Raw genomic sequence first — 20,654 nt, forward strand, 5'->3', positions numbered from 1 at the left:
AAAATAAGTGAAAACACCTGTGTAGTTGTACTAATTTATATGCAGGGGCAAGAGCATTACAAAACTAAACTAATGAACTAATGGATTCTGCATTCATGTTTCACTGACAGTGTTATAAGCTGTCAGGTGAACATAAATAGTCCTGTTAAGCATCAAGTGGGAAGCTTTAGAGGGGTTTGTAAGAAGTGGACAGTATTTAAAGCTCCTAACTGGACAAAAGTCTTTGGATTACAGGGTTCTTCACTGAGTTAATCGCAGCACAAGTATCAGAGAGGCAGCCGAGATAAGAGCTGATCGAACTCTCTAAATGTTAAAAAAAAAAAAAGGCGCCTCGGGTCTTGTTTTCCACAACACCTTTCACGAAAGATGCAGAGGATCATGTGGCCATTTCAAAAAACAAAATTGCTTGCCAAGACAGTGTTTAAATAAGAGTGCATAATTCAGGTGTTTCTGTCTGACGCCACGGCTGAATAACCAAATGTAAGTGGATTCTCTTAATGGCGTGGTTCTTTTCCTAACTTCATTATTCTACCTTCACATCTTGGCTTAGACCGCATCTCATTCCTCATTGTGTTCTGGGAAAAGTGGTCAGGAAAGCAAAAAAGGGCATTGATTTTAGGCGATTTGGATCCAGCTAGAGAGGGCCCTGTTGATTTCCATTCTAGCCATCTAATCAGGGGCTGATTTACAACCTGGATACACAGTGAATGTAATTACCAGCGTTTAACTACCAGGTAGGTTGAAAAAGTAGCAGTGCTCATGAATGGGAAAAACAACCAGTGTTTGGGGTCCTTTTGGGGTAATTTAAACCAGTTGAAAGCCTTGTGAAAATGTTTTCTGGAGCCTTCTTCATAGCCTGTGGAAACGGTTTCTTACTGCAAGGGGGTGTTAAATAATAGCAGCCTAATTATACATTCTCTCCTTGTACATCTTGAGAATGAATAAAAATGTCACCAAATCAGGACCCTCTTTTGAGGACGGCTGGATTGCTCATACTGATGCTGATGTGTGAATACAGCGATGCAGGTACATGCAATTGCACGCAGTGTCGGGTGGGAGGCGCTGTAGGGCTGGTGTGAGGAAAGCAAAGTGAAAGGGGAGGAGCAGCATCGGGAGTAAAGTGGCCACACGGTGTGCCAGTCCGTCCAAGCAGTCGCTTACATCCTAGATCCGCCGCCGCGCAGCGAGCAAAGAAAGACGCGTCTGCCAAGTCCTGTCCACTCCACTTGGTGACGTGCAGAGCCGAGCACAGACAGGCCACTTACCGACCAGCACACAGCCGCCACCAGTGCACAGTGTTGTTCCTCTTGCTGTAAAATGCAACAGCAGTCTTTGCGGGATAAAGACAGCATTCATACATAAGCAGCGCCGTAGCGAAACAAGGACAAACGCCGGGGGACAGGAGCAGCGAGCGGCCGGGGAGGTAAGCGCTCATGGAAACAGTCGCCACGCTGACTCTTTGTACGCTTCATTTTGACGTGCTTTATGTCAGGCAGGAGTTTAGACGGCACACGGGCACTTGTCCTATCATGAATGAATGAGAGGAGTATCATCAGTTTCACTGCTACCCTTTAGCGGAGGACCATAGCCTGTTTGCGGCGCGCACGTTGTGCGCAAGCGCTCCTGCAAGAGGGAAATAACTAACTTCACATCTCAAACCTTGTGACAGAAACCGAACAGGTTGTACCGACAAATGCCAATCAATGAGTCATACAGTAATGGTCGGATAAAAGGTCATCAATATAGGACTAACAGCTGGTGGCATCTGCAGCTAATTTTTTTATAAAAACATTTAAAAACACCGCTTAATTGTGTTAAAATCAGTTTAACATGGTATAAAAAACTAATCTTATGCCATAAAGCCTTTAATGGTGAGTAAATTACCATGCAAACTGAAATATGCATAATAAATAATAGTAAAAAATAAATATGCAAAGTGCACAGATTACATTTGAACCCCATTCTCTGGCTGTACGCTTATTCCTTATACTTTCTACTTAGTGTATTTACTAAATCCTATTATTGTATTCTACAGATGTATATTACTTGTAGCCTACACTACGCAAGACTTATTTTTCCGAGCAACAAAGCATTACTCATCACGGGTCCCATGTGTTGTTACAGTGCATCCTCGGCTGTGAAGTACTGGTTGTGAGGGACACTCTTCAAGTTACTGATGAATCCACTTATTTAGAAATCTGCTGCCACTCTTCTGGTGACAAGCAGTGTTTTTATTTGGCTGTCAGGTAAGGACGTATTGATGAAAGAAGGAATTTAATTAGCACATTTAATCTGTAGTCCATATTTAGCATGATTTATTATCAACTCTTATGATGCCTGTTTAGGAGCCACGGCATGAGAGTTTGTTACTATTTATATAAATATAAATAGATATACAGTCCCCCCTGTCTTATATTCCTAAATGGATGTACCCTGGTGTTGTTATTGTATTAACGGGCCAAACATGTGGGGCAGGAGCAGGACACACTTCCCCACTGATGACATTTGAAAACCTAGCAGGCTATTGTGAATCAAGGCGGGGATTAAGGGCTTTAGTCCTAGTCCTCTCTGAACAGCTCTGCACTCGATGAGGTAAGACAATGCTTTTGCCTCAGAGCTGGGGCCATTTAGCAGGGTCTTCTCGCCTCATCTGTCGCGTATGACGGAGAATTGCCTCTGCATATTTAGAATAACCCGTCACTGTAGGTGGATGATTACGCAGCAGCATCAGCAGCAATATAAAGAGGGGTGCATGTGTGTGTGTGTGTGTGTGTGTGTGTGTGTGTGTGTGTGTGTGTGTGTGTTAAGCTACGTAGCCTCATTGCCAGGCAAGCTTCACCTTTGTGGAAGTGTTGTGGTGTCTCTAGTTTGTCACAAGCTTCTTTACAATAAACACAATCAGGGATTATCCTTCTATATCAAACATGATTTACTTTGGCCCAGAGACCCGATTTTGGCCTGAGGAATTCATTTAGAAATTACCCCGAGACATTTGTCCTATTATTAAAGGCCAAGTGAAAAAAGACTGTTGTTGTTATGGTCAGCAAATTACAGTACTGTGGCTTGAGGCTGTTTTTTTTTTTTTTTTTTTTTCTTTTACTTAATTCCTTCCCAATTTCCCCAAGAAGGAGGTTTTCATAGGACAGAAGAAGAAGGTTGGACAGATGAAATGCTCTATGTTCTTGTACTTGGATGAATTGTGATCCATTGGTTTTGCCTCTGGTGATGTACTGTTGTTTAAAAGGAGTCTAGAAAGCAGAAGCTGTGCCAGCCTTCTCAACAAACATGACCGCGGAAAGCCAGGCTCCAAGTGTTTTTCATGTAACAACAGTCACATAAACATAATGGTGCCTCGGCTGTGCAAGGCAGCAACCCAGATGAGATGGAGCCATTTCCACTGTCTCCTTTTTTTTTTTTTTTTTTTTTTTTTTTTTTTTTAAAGAATGCACACATAATGCTTCTATTTATCCTGCACCGGCTCACCAAAGCAAAATATAAATGTGCGACTGTAGCCAGCAATTACGCTGATTCCAGTTGAGCAGTAGGTATTACAAGGCCAATCTGGACCAACACGCCCCCCAATCAAAACGAAGACCAATTGTGCATGTTTTTATGCCTCTACTAGACAATGAACTCCATTTTCCCCTAAGTTGAAAAAGTCTCTATTTTTTCGTAATCAGATTTCAAATATGTCCTCTGGCAGATTTTCATAATAATGATTAAAATCTCTTACTTTAATTCTCTGTGCAGATTTATTCTGCATATAGTTTACCTGTAATTTGAATGCAGTGGTCAACATCCATTCAAAATGACTGAGCAAAGATGCAGTAATGAGCATAAGGAGAAAAGCTCTTTTAGTTAAGACTTAGCTGCTTGACACATTAGGATCTCACACCCTATTTTAATGAAACGATACCAGTATGTAGAAGCTGTTCTTTGTAGTTTTGGTTAGAAAATTTTCAGTGGATTGTGGGAAAAAAATCTGTATTAATTCAAGAATCTCTAGTGACAGGCAGGTAGCAAAGAAGTGACGCTGGTTAAATAATTTCAATATTAAAGGTTCTATATAGAAGAATTGTGAAGCAATTTACACGTATTAATTGTTTTTTATTTCTAATGAATGAACGGGTTGTAACATAACTTAAAAAATGAGACCTCCCCGGCTTTCTCAGTTGTCTGTAACAGCCTGTGGACTGATTTCTATGTGAAGGACCCGCGTCAGATTTTCCGTAAAAATCCAAATGGTGTGACGTTTTTTGCGCAATCCCAAGTGCCCTGCCTCTCTCCCGCTAACGTCAACAAACAACCAGCGTAATCACACAACACAACACGACACAACAGAAATGGTGCTATCCGACTAGAAACACCCTGCAGATATTAGCTCTTAACACATTTCACAAACAAACACCCCCGCAATGACAAGTCGCTCACTCCTGAGCACACAGACAGCTAAAACAACTATTTCCTCAACAAAGGAGCAGATAACAAGCTCCAGAGCGACAGCAGAACATAGCTTACACCTTTTTTTTTTTTTACTGTTGGTTGTACCAAAAGTGGTAATAAGCCCATATTTCACAACAAAACCGCAGCGTGTTGCTCACCGGCCACAGCGTGTTGCTTCCCAGCCACAGAGTGTTGCTTCCCGGCCACAGCTCACTGAGCCTACTGGTGTTTAACAGGAGCCTCTATCTGTGTTTGTGTGTGTGTGTGAGTGTGTGTGTGTGAGTGAGTGAGCGTTCCTACAGCGGGTGGGGCTGGGCGGGTTGACTGGTGGGTGAGAGATGCTACAAAACGGTACAAAACACAACGTTAGAGATCTTTTATGTTATTATGAGAAACGTAAGCGAGGAAAAAGACATCACCTGCAGTTGTCTCGCGCCTTGGAGCGAGCAGCGAGCGAGCACACGCGCGAACGTGAGCAACAGGATGCTGACTGCAGCTCACTTAATGGCCACCGGTGTCAGTAATGAGAGGGAATTTCTGATTCCTGTAGGACCTTTAAAATGATCAGGTTGCTTTCCTGAACATGCATCATGCAAGTTACACACACAGCTTGTCTGCATATTTTTTTTTTTTTTTTACTAATCTAGAATGGCTTTTAATTACTTTAATCTTATATTTTGCTTTGTGGAAATTGAACTTTTTTAAAAAAAAAAAAAATCAAAGACGAAGATTTCTTTTGTTTGATTTTTAGATTAAACTCGAGTATGAGCACCTCTTGAACCTGAAGTGCATGATGTTGCATTAATATGAAGCAAATATTTACCTCTTTACACTAAACACTACTTAAAACCAAAGGCAAAGGAGGGGATGGAGCATATGCAGCCTATTTTAAGTTTCTGGTTTAATTATCACAAATTACCTAAGATTAGCAAGAGCGTCTAATTCTGTTTTATGTTAAAGAAGTGTGATTTCTAACCAAACAATTAAAATTATTAAATTAAATTATTATTATGATTATGATTAATTAAAATGATGTATATTAGAATTATTTGTCTCCAACTGCCAAACAATGCATTCCAGTATAACCCAGTTCTCAGACAAAGCATACCATTTCACTTGAAGCAGTCCACAAAGCATGTTTGTTGTTTTTCACTCGCGCTTGTTTTTGTTCCACTCGAAACTGTCATTTGAATTCCCTCTGTAAGCATTGCATTAAGAAATACAGCCCATCATAGCTAAATTGCTTCATCCACATAAGTGGTGCACACAGGTATCTGAGTGCAGCATGCTTATCAAGGAGGTAGCATCTTTTTTTTTTTCTCCCCTTATCGAGTAGTCATGCTGAAGTGGTGAGAGCAGCAGTTAAATGACAGCAGGAGCAAACTTAAATTATCTGTACCTGTTGGAGACAACAACGGCCGCATCCGAGCTTCACCCTCGGCCCGCAGTCAGTTAATTGCTGTGAAGAGGCAGTGAGGCAAGCTCTGTTTAACTCAGTCATTTTTAAAAGATCCAGTCTGTCATTAATCACGATGTGTGGCCATGTTTATTAGCGTATCAAAGGTAATGGGCTTGATGGTGTCTTGAATTGGTTGTCCGTGTGCAGCTTTGATATTAAGATGATGGAGTTTTTGAAAGGAGGAGGATAAGATGTAATTTCCTTCAAAGACGAAGCAGATTGAGGCAATATTTTTATTTATTTATTTTTTTTTTCCACCATCACGTGTTTTCAAATTAACACTTGCAAATGATCTGCAACTGTGAAGTTTGCAGTTTCTATTAATACTAATTTCAAATGTAATTTCTGTAGCCAGTTTTAACAAGCTACTGATAAACATGACATGTTTATCAGATGCTGGTTGTTTTCTCTGCGTTGCATTGGTAAGTGAGGGAAAAACAGGTGTTACCTTCAGTAGTGAAAGATGTGGTACCTTTTGTGCAAGGACAGATGCATTTGTCCATGGTTAAATTTTTTTTTTTTTAGGGTGAATGTTTCATCATAACCAACAGTAGTGAATCATCTTTCTGTTATTCCCGCTGTAGCCTTCATGCTTTGGTTATTGGACTTCAGCGGCAGTGATTCTCTTCTCTTTGGTTGAATATGCTGCAGAATATTTGGCATCACGGGCCATTACAAAGCTTGCTAATGTACACAGGGCAAAAGGCCACGAGCAAACGCGTCGCTTCTCAAGCTCTTTAGAGATCAGTGAACTATGAAAGGCAGTCTCTTCAGCTGCCCTCTTGAACACAGTTGCTGATGGGCTAGTGGTGCTGGTATCATATTTCTAAAAAGCCTGCGTTTTCACTGTTCAGAGACCCAAATGGTCTCAAAATGCACTAAGCTCTGAATCTCCTCCTTCCATGGGGATCTGAGTTGGAAGCTGGACTTTTAAGTGTTAGTTTCTGTCATTTAAAATTAGGTTTTTAATTCTGAAACATTTTAATGTTCAATTATATGTAGCCTATGATGTTGGATGGTAAAATATGACTTTTTTTCAATGAATTACAGTGTAAATATAAGAGCTGTGCATTAACAAATGTACGAGTGTTATTGTGGCCTTAATATTTTCTATGTAGTCCACAAGCTGTACTTTGCAGGAAGCAAAGCCAAGCTACGCTGCTCAGCAAAATGCTGGGACTCATTAGGCCTTGAGCAACCATGCTGACACCTAGAGCCAGGGCCAAGGGCCATACTTACCCAATAAGGACCCAATTCGAGATTTACCCATAGCTTTAACCCAATGTCATTTCATGGAGTGTTTGGAAATATTTGGTTTTCTGCAAAAAAAAAAAAAAAAAAAAAAGCCTATCTGGGGAGAAAAATTGAAGCCATTACCATAATTTTAATACCCACACGAACGGCTTAAATTCACTTGACATGTTTGGGGACAGGGGGTGAGGATTTGGTTTTGGACTCGGGCCTGTGAGGCTTCATCTCAGGGCCCCTGTGGTCTGTGAGGCTGCTGTGTCGTGAGTGGCTCCATGGGGGGCAGGTTAAGCCTGTTAGCCCCATATGTTGACACTGCAGGTTTGCTCCACAGACGGGGAAGAGATGGGAAGGAGGTGGACATGGCAAATCTTTTCCATCTTGTTGCTCATCACTGCTGCCACAACTACTGCCATGTTTTTTGTTGTTTATGCAGACTCCCATTAAGCCTGGCTATTGGAGTATTTCTGCTCTGCGGCTGTTTGACAGCCACAGCTCCCCTGGCGTCTCTTTTATGAACCTTAGTCATTTTAATAAGGTGTATTTTACTATCTTATCTCTACTTCGGAATACACATCATCTATAATAAAATATAAAATCTATTCAAGGTATGTCTATACTGTTAAAAATGCAGAATATACCAGACATTATTTGAGAGTACGCCGGCCCTTTAGAAGGACATGGATGTATTATGTAATAATTTATTTGAAATTGAATAATTGAATCTGTCTTGAGGAGAAACAAAGCTTAAAGAGAGGCCTGCTGGAACAGGTTTTGAGTTGGAATGTCAGACTCAAACCGGCTCTGTCTGCTTGAGGCAAAGCAGACTTCAAATTACTTCAAGAGGAAAACAAATTTCACCGGTCACTGAAGTCACTTGAACTCATTTCCCCCCCTCTCTCCCGCCTTTCTTTTCAGAACCATGGGAAATTACAATAAAACCATTTGAGGTTTGCTACTGTCATTTGAGTGGTGCCACTACGTAACAGCGGTATATAGTTTATGCGCTGCAGTAATTGTGCTGTGGAGTGTTTCTGCCTTGAGTTTGTCATTTGTCTTGGTGTTTGCAAGGAAACAAAGCATATTAAATGTTTTGAAAATATGTGATATCAAACAGGATTCCTTCTGAAATTGTTATATGGCCATTATACATTTATAAAGAATAACTGCAACTATCTGACTTTTTTTATTCTAGCGATATCACTGCTTTCCCTATCCTCCTCTGCCGTGTGTTTTATTTCAAGGCAACTGTAAAACTCTAAATTATTTATCTTCAGTGAGGAATGAATATGTAAATAGTTCACAGTTAATGGAAGTATACATAACAGCGACTTACAGCCATGTCTGATTTGCATACTCCAACAGTGCAAGTTGAAAGGTGGCTTTTGAGTTAAGAGGATACATAAATCATACGTTCGCAGGAGGTGTGATGTGCATCAGTAATAACATCCTATTTACAACCTGTTTGCCTTAGCCCGGATGTATTCTTCCAAGGACCAGAGCAGCTTATAAAATATTGGCCCCGTCCCAACCACCTAATGCTGTGATGCATGTACTCCAGCGTTGATTAATTCATGCTGGCAGTAGATTTTCCCTGTATAAATACCTGCAGCACAATGACCAGGGTCATTAATTGTATTTAGTAATTACTGCACGACATCTGGCAGCAAATATCAAATGAAAACGGGCTGTTTTTATTTGCAAACTGTTTGCTAAAATGCTCTCTTGCTGTCTGGCATGGGGGTCCAGCGGTTGCTATTAATACACAGTGAGTGATGAAAAATTGCATGTTGCCACTTTTACTTAAACTAGGTGTCAGCGGGTCACCTAAATATCAAAATAGAGCTATTGGTGTTAGTGTATAGGGGTAAAAAAAATAAAAAATTTGAAAGGGACATTGCTTGTACTGCTGCCTCTGCTCAAATGAAATGCTGGTTACTTAACCTCTCTTTACATCTTTACAGTTCATTGGAGTGGACTTGAAAGTCAAGTGATTGCCGCTTATATCTGAAGCCAGGGAAATGAACAGTGAAAATCAGAGAGAAGTAAACTCCTGCTTGGAAAGACATGAAGGGCAATGTTTCTGCTCGGTCTCTGTGCAGCTCATATATTTTATGTATTGCAGTTTCGCTGTTTTTTTGTATTCAAAGACACACAGACATCTTGGCTGCAATAAAACTAACCATAATGTTGAGACGCCGGTGGCTGAAGGTGGCATTGTAAAGATATCTTTTGTCATTGCTCGGTGCCTGTGGGCCGTGGTGTAATTTTATAGCTTTTCCCGAGTAGACATTTCTATTTCGCAGCATTTGCAAGATGGGGCTATCTATTCCCCCTCTCCGGACATGAATTCATTACCGCGTGGAAAAGGAGCCGTTTGATTTTTATGAGAGAAATCTTTAAACTGTAGTTGCTCCATAGTCGGTGGTCATTTGAAAATCTGGCCGATACAAAACTTCAGTGCAGTTTTCAGAGTAGTCCCTCGCTGTATTTTCCCAGTCACTTTACCGGTCTTGAATTTTTAGACAATACCTACACCCTGAAATGAATAGTCCACTTGACAAAGGCTCCGGCAGCCTTTTGAGAACAGAGCCAATGCAGCCGATGGCAGCCAAGTTTGATTATTAATGGCGAGTCTCTATCTCTCAGGCCCTAATTGGTCTCTGCTGATTGCTGAGCATTCTGATTAAGAAATGCCATTAAAATTGATGTATTACGCTTTCAAGTGTTTTTCACAGTTAGATAGCAGCTTCAATCAATTGATAATTACATAGGTGATTTATTGCCGGGGTTCAGTTTGACAAGTTTACAATAATTGGCACGGTACAACTTTTTTTTCTGTGCATCCTGTGAATAGTAGAAGGCGGCAAAATAAATCTGAGCAATTTCTTTAACAATGTGTTAATGCTGCAATAAAGCCCAAAAATAATTTCACATTTATCCAGATCATGAAAGAAGACTGAGATTTTCAATTTCAGGATTTTCTACCACTTATTATGAGATGTTTATTTATTAATTATCCGTTACCATGGCAGTTCTTTTAAATATCACTCCATAGTGACTTTTTGGGCACAAACTGCATGTTTTGTCCTCATGGATATTCAACTAGTTAATTAGAGCAAGAGGAGACAAAATATAAATCTATAGGGAGAAGTCAATGAGGTAGTTAATGATCTTGCTTTGTGTGGAGTTAATGGAAAACATCTCTAATTTCATGGCAAAGTAAACATTTTTCCTACGGGGTTTCAATTCATTTTCTGGTGAATATACAATAATGAAATGTCAGGTTTAGTTACCACAGTGCTCAGTATGTTATGATAAAAGTTTCGAATTTCCGTTACATTAAGCCAGTGCTTTGTGTATTTATATTGCGAAATATGTGGAATATCATCAGTGTTTTTGTAGTTACAACCTCACTCTCTCGAAGGATAAAAGAAGTGGCAGCTGAACATAATGTATTCAGGTGTAATACTTATTACAGTTTCTTGGATATCTAACTTTTAATGAGATTTCACCTAGCATTATTTTGGCAGCATTACATAATCAGCCATATGTCAGAACTTTTTTTAGAATCTCCCTGCAACAGCAGACGCTTTTTTAGCTCCATAAACTGATGGTGGAAAGAACTGGTTTTATACCAGCGAGCTACTGTCTTTTATCATCCCCTTGAGAAAGATTTGGCAAGGTAGCTGTTTCCATTCTTGCACAATCATCACAATGGAAATCAGACGTTTTTTTTGTTTTTTTGTTTTTTTTGTTTTTTAGGAATACAGAAACATGTCTTCATCCACCATTTTTCATCTTAAAAAAGGAAAAACCCAGTCAAAATCATGTTCTACAGACTATTAAGTCTGACATGCTGTATGTGACTTGGAAGTAGAGTCAGCAAAAAATGATGAATGAGCATTCAATAACATTTCACTTTTAACACTTTGAGGTTTCCCTGTCTGCTTTGCCTCTCAGACATATGGTTCTACTCTGCAGCCCATCCTGAGAACTGTCTGTATAATCAGTAGATTAGTTTAAAGGAGAGCAGATTCTTCAACGTCTTCACCTGTTTTTTAAATGATTTTTGGCAGAATCCCTTTAGGGCAAAGAAAAAGAGGAATGTACCTGCCCGACATGAATCTGTGCAAACTTAAAATTATGTGATTACTAACTGGCCTTGCTCAAAGGCACTAAGTGATCCTGCAGTGTTACATGGGAGTTTAAGAGGAAGAAAAACTCTTGGATTTTGCAAGTATTAAGTCAAATTGTAACAACTGATTTGTTCCAGAAGTATTTTTTATTCTGATTGAGTGGCTAGAATTTACTTTTTTGTTCCTAGGAATTTCCCTTAAGCTTCCTCATCTGTTATACTGATGAGACTTGACAACAAAGTTCCATTGTTTACTTTTTTACTTTACTGGTTACTTGTGCAACATACAGTCACATGCTGCTACAGACCAGGACAACAACAAAGTCACGTTTCTAGATTTCCATATTATGTACATCCTGAACTATGGGTACCTACAAGGCACAAAAGCCTGTTTTGTCTGTTTTTTGTCCCATACATGAGGGTCTGTTCATTTTGTTAAGCTTGACAACTGCAAACATGACTTATTTCAAAACATAAGATTTACCAAAGCATTTAACACACTGTAAATGTTGCAAAATGCTAATTGCATATAGCCTGTAACTCAAAACCTCTTGAACCATGACATCTTAAAAAGAAGAGCAAGACACTTTCAATGTCATATGGATACACTAAACCTTACTCTCTGTATCTATCAGGTAGTCTGAATTGTCTGTCAGATCAGGTTTGATATGAGAGTGTCAGATTGTTCCTCAGGCGTCTCTTTTTGGTCTGTGTGCACAGCAAAAAGTGTGTGTATTGCATGTTTTGTCTCTTGTGTCACAATCTTTCATCACTGAGTCTATGTTCAGGTAGATGTCCTGAAGATGATTTGTAGATTGAAAGCTTTTCTCATCTGTTTTCCACAGATACTTTCTGTTTCTCCTGTACACGTCTCCCATACGGTGCGCGAACCACAAAAGATAGGGATTTCTCATGTTTGTGCAGGACCACGGTTGGCTGCCATGTTTCTCCTCTTTGCACCCTGACATTTTCTCCCGCTTGCAGGTCAGACATTCTCCTTGTTTGCCTGTCGAAGTAAAGTTTTTGCTTCTCCTGCTTTTTCCCTCAACTGCCTGCGTACCTGGACAGTTCTCTCTGGAGTAAGCAGTGAGGTTGCGGTTGGCAGTACGGCTGGGCGATACGGACAGAATCAAATATCACGATATTTTTGACCAAATACCTCAATATCAATATTGCAACAGTATTGTAGGGATGACTATTGGTGCTTTCACAAATATTCTAAGTTCAGAAAACATCACTTTACTGTAATGCAGCCTTTAAAACCAGGAAAAGACAACACTTCTGCCATATCAGGATATTACAATATCCAAAATCTAAGACGATATCTAGTCTCATATCATGATATCAGTTTAATATCGATATATTGCCCAGCCCTAGTTGGCAGTTTACCTTTCAGCTGCCGTCCCAGTGGTGTGTTGTGATACTCCAACAATGAAATGTAGGGGTTGCCATTATTACACTCTGATTTTTTTTTTTCCAGCAGATTTTTAATAGTCTGTACCGTTCTTTCTGTTTGACCATTCAACTGTGTGTGACTGGGACTAGACTTGATGTGCCTGACTTCCCAGCTTTCTGCAAAGTCTTGGAACTCAGCACTGGCATACTGAAGACCATTATCCGAGATGACAACATCAAGAATGCCATGCCTTGCAAACATCCATTTCATTGCAACTATGACTCTGCTACTGGTGATGGCTCCCAACTTAGTGATTTCTGGCTACTTTGAGAAATAGTTCACACACATAGCAGAAATTCAGATCCTCTGTAGTGAAAGAGATCAGTCCCTACTCTCTCCCACAGCCTGTCTGGTATTGGGTGTGAGAGTAACGGCTCTCTTGGATCGCTGTTCCTGTGTTTGTTACAAAAGGCACACTGAGATACCATCTCCTCAATGTGTGAAGACACGTGGCCAATATAAAACGTCTCTGGGTCTTTCTTTGTACTTAACAATTCCTGAGCGTGACTCGTGGATTTTTGTTAAGCATTTCTCGTCTCAGCTGATGTGGAACAATGAGCTTTGCTGCTTTGAACATCAGCCCAGATGTGTGGGTAATTTCATCCCTAAATGTTCAATAGGGCTGAATTTCTTTTGGTTCTGCACTTCTTTCATTCAGCCGTCCCCTTAATGTAATGTCTTTCAGTAGCTGCCTTTCAGGGTCCTCTGTTTTTCTGAACCTGTGCAGTTTTTCTAACGAAAATGGGTAGCCGAGGTGTAATCATGTTCACGTCTAATTCTTTCTCCAGCAGATCTTCTTTCTGCTCTTTGAGGAATGCTCGCCTTAATGCGTCTGCAATATGAAGTTCCTCGCCTGCCTGATACGTGACTTTAAGGCTATGTCTCTGCAGCCGAAGCAGCATCCTCTGCAGCCTCATAGGAGCTTGGTGTACAGGTTTTTTTAAAGATGCTCTCTTGTGGTCACTCGCAACATGAATGTCTTTTCCATAAACATACTGATGGAATTTCTCATATCTGTAGACAATAGCAAGTAGGTCATTTTCAATTTGCGCACACCTTCGCTGACGGTCATTGAGTGCCCTTGACCCATAGGTTACAGGCTGTCCATCCTGCAGTATGACTGCTCCGATGTCTTCTGAGCTGGCATCTACTGACTGTGATTGGTTTGTTGACATCATAAAACTTCAGAGTTGGAGCGTTGGTGACAAGCTGTTTAAGGTGTGCCACTCTGTGTCAACTTCAAACAGCTTCCTTAATGGAGTACTTGTATCTAACAAGTTAGATATGAACTTGGCGAGATACTGATCATCTCCACGAACCTCAGCAGTTCCTGTTTGTTCTGTGGCGGTGGTAGCTGCGTCACTGCTCTCACCTTTTCCTCATACGGTCTCAGTCCACTGATACTGAGCGTGTCTGATGTATTTGATTTCTTTTGTACTGATAAAGCACTTGTTTTTAAGTTTCAGTTTGTACTCCCTTACTCTCTCTAACAACTTCTTCAGCCTGTGATCATACTCCTTCATGGACTGTCCCCAAACAAACAGGTCATCAATGATGTTTACACCATCTAGACCTTCAATCATCTGCACGATAGCCCTCTGAAACACCTCTGGTGCCAATGAAACGCCCAAATGGCAATCTTCCTATGGGGGTGGTAAAAGTGCAAAGCTTTGAGCTTTCATCAAGTTTTATCTGCCAGAAGCCCCGATTAGCGTCTAACACACAAAAGTACTTTGCATTTGGCGTACAGGAAGCTACTTCCTCAACAGTGAGCAATGGGTTGTGCTGTTTGATAGCTTTGTTCAAGTCTTTTGGATCTATGCAAATACAGATTTTCCTGGGTGTGACCACAGTTAACATACCATAAACCCACTCTGTTGTCTCAGTCCGCCTCGCTATTACTCCCAGTTTTTCAATGTGGTGTAGTTCCACAACTACTCTGTCCCTAAGTGCTACATGGATTATGCACGACAGGTGTATGGTGCTGACCATGTAAGCAGCCTAGTTCATCGAAGAGATCATCATAGTCTTGAAGAATGTCATTCTCCTTTCCAACGTCATGCATTCTCTTTACTAAGCCTAGTTTCAAACAATGGGCTCCTCCCAGTATAGCTGGAACATCCTCTGTGATTTCAAACTCAGTGTTTTTTGGCCCTTGTACCCTCATGTTAGTGCTCTCTTGCACAGTGGTGCTATCTTATGGCCAAAGAAAGCAACGAGTTTGCGTTTACTTTGCCCGAGCCAGCCTCTAACATTGAGTGCATTAAATGTTTTAACTGACATTGCATTGCAGTCTGCATCTGTGTCCAGTTTAAAAGTCAAACCTTTCTTATTTATTCTCAAGCTTTCAGTCCCTTTTTTCTCCCTCAGATTCTTTCTCTGCAGACTCACCCTGATGTGTTTTTCATGCTCCACTTTGACTGTGCCGATGAAAATGTCATTTTCACTCTCACTTTGCTCAATTGCATGCACTTTCTTTCCATGTTGTTGCTGCTGACCCTGTGATCTACACATCTTGGCAAAAGGATTTTTTTTCTTGTGGCATGATTTACATGTTTGGCCAATTGCAGGACATTTTTTTGTTCCCTGTTTAAAGCCACGTCTACCGCAACTTGACTCGTTTTGTTCAAGATTTCCTGTGTTGGCTTTAACTTTGTTGTCTTTTGGCTTGACTGTTCTTATTTTGTTCACTTCTACTTCCTCTGTCAGTGCTTTGACTTGACTGGATGTAATCTCACTTGCACAGCAGATATCAATCGTTTTTTTTCTAGTGTCAGATCTGCTTCTCGTAACAGTCTGCCTCTCACTTGGTTGTTAGTTATGCCACATACTATTTTGTCAAGTACCAGGGAGTTGTGCAACTGTCCAAATTCACAGTCTTTGGCTTTATTTTTTAAATCTGTGACATACGCATCAATGTATTCTGACTGTTTCTGGGCTCATGTGAAGAACATGTGCTGTATATATCTAAGTAAGTTTTTTTTCTGGGCTCTCAATAGTACTGAAACTTCCTCTTCAGCACGTCTATTTCATCTCTCTTATCGTTTTCAAAGTCAACAGTATTACTTACTTTGATTGCCTCTTCTCCCGCGACGTGAAGGAACGTTGGGCACCGCACCTTCTTGGACTTCTCCGCGATGCTGCTAGCAGTACAGAAGAGCTCGAAGTAGTCTGGTACCCCAGTTTCTCCAGTTTTCAACAAGATTGCCTTGAAGACTCAAACACGGTGGTGGTTGAAACTGCGTCATACTCTTCTGTCTTAACTTGTGACATCATATTATATTGATGAGGCTCGACAACAGAGTTCCATTGAGAACATAACCTTACTGGATCCATGTGAAATATACAGTAACATGCTTATACAGCCCAGAACAGCAACGTCAGATTTCTAGACTTCCGCATTACGTACATCCTGAACTACGGGTACTTACAAGGCACAAAGACCTATTACATTACATCATCTATTTCTACTTCAGTAAGAAGTTGCCTACATTTCCCAGAATGGCTTTTGAGAAACCCTAGAGAGCATGCATAATTGTGCCTGAGAATTTCCGGTTGTGGGTTTTATGTGTAGGTGCAGAGAGAAACCAATAATCCCAGTGAGAGCAGAGCAAGAGGTTTTCCAGCTAAGAAAAAAGGAATATTAACAGCATTTGCCTTAAATTCAACGCAGCTGCATTGCATTCTGGTTCATTGAGGCTGCACTGGAGGCAGAAAGTTATATCTGTTCCTGATCCATGATGGATTTCTGTCTGTGTGATTGTTAAATTTAGAAAGAAAACCCCTCGCTCTTTGATATGAAGGGGATTCTACCAAAACCTGATGTTTACACTACACATTTTGAGATCAGCTGCAGGGGAAGTGTGATCTTCATTTTGGCCAGTAAAATGTTTCAAAAGCATCAAAATGATTCAAATACTTTTCGGTTCTTTAAAGATACAGTCTTTTTTTTTTGCCACTTTGATCTTTATTTCTTTGATTTACTGTGATCAATTCATAGTGATAAAGGGTGTCTACCAAAGTTTTTTTTTTTTACTTGTTCTCAGCAAAAAAATGCCCTTGCACACTCTCATATACACACACACACACACACACACACACACACACACACACACTCAAAGTGAGATGTGGTGACCTCCAAAGGCTGCCACTGTGGAGGAGTCAGATGATCGCTGTTTACGGACACCAGCGCTGTTGTTACGTTCGACAATGAAGGCCTTTGAAGTCATCTCCCATGCGAACCATCTGCTTTGTCGTCATCTTAAAAAGAGCAGAGCGTTCAGTTTTGCATATAATTGTAGGTTTTTTTTTCTCCACTGAGGCATTCATTTGCTACCAGTCTGTCAGAGCTTTCCCCAACTCCAGCCATATGCCTTCAATTTGACCTTTTCCCCTGCCAAATTATCCGGCGTTGACCTCTAATGTTCTCTCAGGACAGTTGGATAGTTATTGATAGGGTTTGCACTGTAGCGTATGTCTCTGTGGAGTCATTTATCTGTTCTCCAGACCAAAGATTACACTAATAAATCTCTTGATGCAAATTGTTTCTCACTTGAATGGGTTTTTTTTTTTTTTTTATTCTTTGAGTGAAGGGATGCCTGATTTTCATCATTAACAGATGGCGAACACAAGAGTATTAGGGCCAGATTTATAGACATTTTCATTTCATTTTGTGTTTTAAAGCCTCACCATATTAACCAACTGTTATTGTTTCTGCAGGTGTAGACGGCAATACTCAAAAGATCTAATTTGTCTGTGATGAGCATCCCCATCCACCAGAGACCAAAGGTACGGTAAGATATGAAAAGCTCATTATCTTATGTTCCAATAAACATTTTATTATGCGACAGACAAGCCACCCAGCATGCTAGTACAATGAAATATGAGCCAGTCATATTCTACCTCATCATTTCATTGTACCCTTCCTGTTTCCCATGGAAAACATTTAGGTCACATGTCTTTTTAGTAATTTAACTAACATTATTATTGTTGTTAAAGTTAAAAATAAATGATCAAAAGAACGATAAATTGTGCTGTAGTATAACCTGACAAATTCCAAGTCTCCAGTCATAATATGCAGTACTTGATCTTTTGATAGAGCGTACTGCGTGTGTAAATGTTTTGTGGTGTTGGCCTGGTTTAGTGGGGGGTCGATCGTCTGGAATTATTTGATATATGGCGTCATTAATTCTGCTTGACTTCCCCGCAGTGTCCAGAAAATGAGCTCTGTCTGTCTTTGTTTCTTCTCCTGCAAAGATCTTGCAATTCTGTCAGCAATTACGGGGTTAGAGCCTGATCTCGGGTCATTAAGAGATAGGATTACTCCTGGACTGCAGGACCCCAGGAATGTACAGACCCCTCTGGTGGTCTGCTCACCGCTGATGAAATAGAATTGAATTAATGGGGTTGCCCACTGCGAGGACTGATTAGAACGACATACTGCCTTTGATCCCTGAGCGAGGTGACCAGGCGCGGGCGCCACAGGCACATGGGGGAGAAGGGGGGGGGGTTGGGCTTTTGTGTCTGAGTGTGTATGTGTGTATGTGTGTGTGCGTATTAGTGTGTGTGTGTCCGTCCTGGGTCAGTGCATTACTGATGAGCAGGACTCATTATGTGCGCTCTTTGCTGGGGTTCAACCCTCACTGGGGGGCTTCAGGTATAAAATCATTCTGTGTTGTTTGGTGTGCGTGCTGTGGAAGGCTGCCTGTTTGATCCAAAGCTGTGGTGGTCCACACAGTGTTCAGCTTTCACAGTTTGCCAAATTAACTGTTGTGCTGCATACAGTATATTTTAAAGTCTCACCTGTGATCACACCTGCAGATTGTGTTTTGTAGTCTGAACCACAGTAGTTACAGTTAGTGTGATGCTGCAGACTGTTGCCAGTTGTCCGTCATGTGTTGAAGTTAAACAGCACAACTCATTAACCTGGAATGATTTCAGTTTACTACTGTTATTTAACCACTTTGTTGGTAAAAGTACAACTTCTTGTAGTAAATTGGAAAATTCACAAAGTATATGAGTTGATAAAGCCCACTTGAGCATAACATGAGGCCAACCTCAGCCATTAAGGCATCAGTATATTTCACCAGAAGTGCTTGTGAGATGGTCAAACAGCATCTGAAATTATCTGAGTTCAGAATTGGAATTTCTGTAACTTGTGAAACCAATAATGATGTACACCTCACAAAGTGATTGGCCAGATGTGTGGAGGCGTGAAAGTAAGCAAGGTTTGAACTTCTCTCTCGAGCTCTCTTTTTAAAAATTCTTTACACCACTGTTTTTGTATGGCACCAGGCTTTTCACCCTAATTTGAATGTGGCTGTTCCAAATGGTTATAAACACTTTGGCCTCTGGATGTGGTCAGACGACTCTTCATATGAAGTTGTTGGTTTTTGTTTTTTTTTCAAGCATACCCAGACCATTAGCCTTCAACTTGTCAGTGTCCACCAACTAATCCCACCTCTACATTAATACAGCAACAAATCCCCCCAGTTTGTAAGTCAGACGTTATGGCGTAAAATTACTAGTTTTGAAGATGACATTATGACCTATAGTTCTTAGGTGAATGTACTGACCACAAAGTGCGGCTTTGCATTATAATTAAACCATTAAGGCAAGTTTCAGCTGACTACAACATGTATTTTTTTATTTGTTTGTTTGCACTTTCAGTGAATTTTACAAGGAAGGTGATTCAACTTTTAAGGTCCACTATTGCTACCCTGCATTCAACCTATCTACCCGCTAATGGAAATCGTCTATGGGAATATCTTATGGCCAGTTGGTACCCGTCGGCTATAAGGTGTCACCATCCGTCTCTGTATACCCATAAAGCTCAGAATGGTTTGGGGTTTTTCCATTAGTTGGTATGACTGTTCTTTCTCCAAACAAACTGCACCACATTTAGCTTGGAATAGGATGCAGACTTGCATTTTCAGGGAGCCTTGGTGTGGTTATTTGTTGCAGAGCCAAGTATGAATGCTGTTGTTCTCATTTTTAACTACAAAGAGTGAGTGATTCAGAGTTAGTTTAAACCACTCCAGACATTCTTGGTGTAAATGTGCCCTAAATCATCACAGCAGAGTTTGAGAACAAGAACAGAGAGTAACATCCTTTTTAGAGTACAAAATTATAAATCTACATGATCAAAAATCCTACTGTCTGCCAAGCCTGCATGCGGAATTGAAGCTGGAACACAACACAATATGTTTTTATACCACATACCTTGGAAAGTAATGGTCATCATCACCCTTGTTTGCCCAGCAGTGTGCTGTTTACGTTGGGCCCCCAGACGGTAAGCTGGAGCTGTCTGCCGGAATCATTCTCAAGGCTACCTCAAGTAATGATAGATGACAAGCTTCTGTGAGGAGGAAAACAGGTCTCTAACAGCATGCAGAGCCGCTCAGACAAAGGTGCCATCAGCTGGCAGCCTACCTGCTGCAGTAGTTGTGGAGGAAGGTTGGGGGTGGCTATGCATAAAAGACTGCAGGGGACTCTGCAGCAGCTAATGAGAAAGAAAGCTACATCTCTTCTGTTGAGGAGTGCAGAAAATTATAGTGAGACGTGTGCTGTGACTTCTTCCTGTCAGTGAATACTAATAACACCAAGTGGTCACCTCATTTTAACTGTTGTTCCAGCTTTGTCCTCGTCCACAGGACTAACTTAGACTTTGGACTGAGCAGTAATTTTCTATATTCTATGCAGAATGTCTTTTTTTTTGTCCACATTAATGATGTCAGCCACCTTTTTTGGAAGTGCTCTCTGGATCAGTGGATGCCATATGCCAGGTCAAAATGGGAAAATGGGGTTCATTACCTTTTAAAATTTATACCAAGGGTTGGGCAAGTATCATCCATCATGTTTCACTGGAATCATATTGTGATATGATGATTATGTGGCCTGATGGAGGCCCC

The 20,654-nt window shown here is 40.7% G+C and overlaps 1 protein-coding gene across 3 annotated transcripts in view; it reads left to right on the plus strand.

Annotated features, from left to right (window-relative positions):
* The first annotated feature begins 1,109 nt into the window (after nucleotides 1-1,109).
* LOC122965383 (kelch-like protein 29) overlaps nucleotides 1,110-20,654 on the plus strand; it is a 219,385-nt gene continuing 199,840 nt past the window's right edge. For 2 of the 3 annotated variants that reach the window (XM_044329398.1, XM_044329396.1), the window contains exons 1-2: nucleotides 1,110-1,423; nucleotides 17,464-17,532. The gene's annotated coding sequence lies outside the window, so the exon portion shown is untranslated. Of the gene's footprint in view, nucleotides 1,424-17,463; nucleotides 17,538-20,654 lie in introns of all 3 variants that reach the window. The other variant, XM_044329397.1, reaches the window with a different exon arrangement.

Source organism: Thunnus albacares, chromosome 16 (assembly GCF_914725855.1).
Source record: "Thunnus albacares chromosome 16, fThuAlb1.1, whole genome shotgun sequence".
Lineage (NCBI taxonomy): Eukaryota > Metazoa > Chordata > Actinopteri > Scombriformes > Scombridae > Thunnus > Thunnus albacares.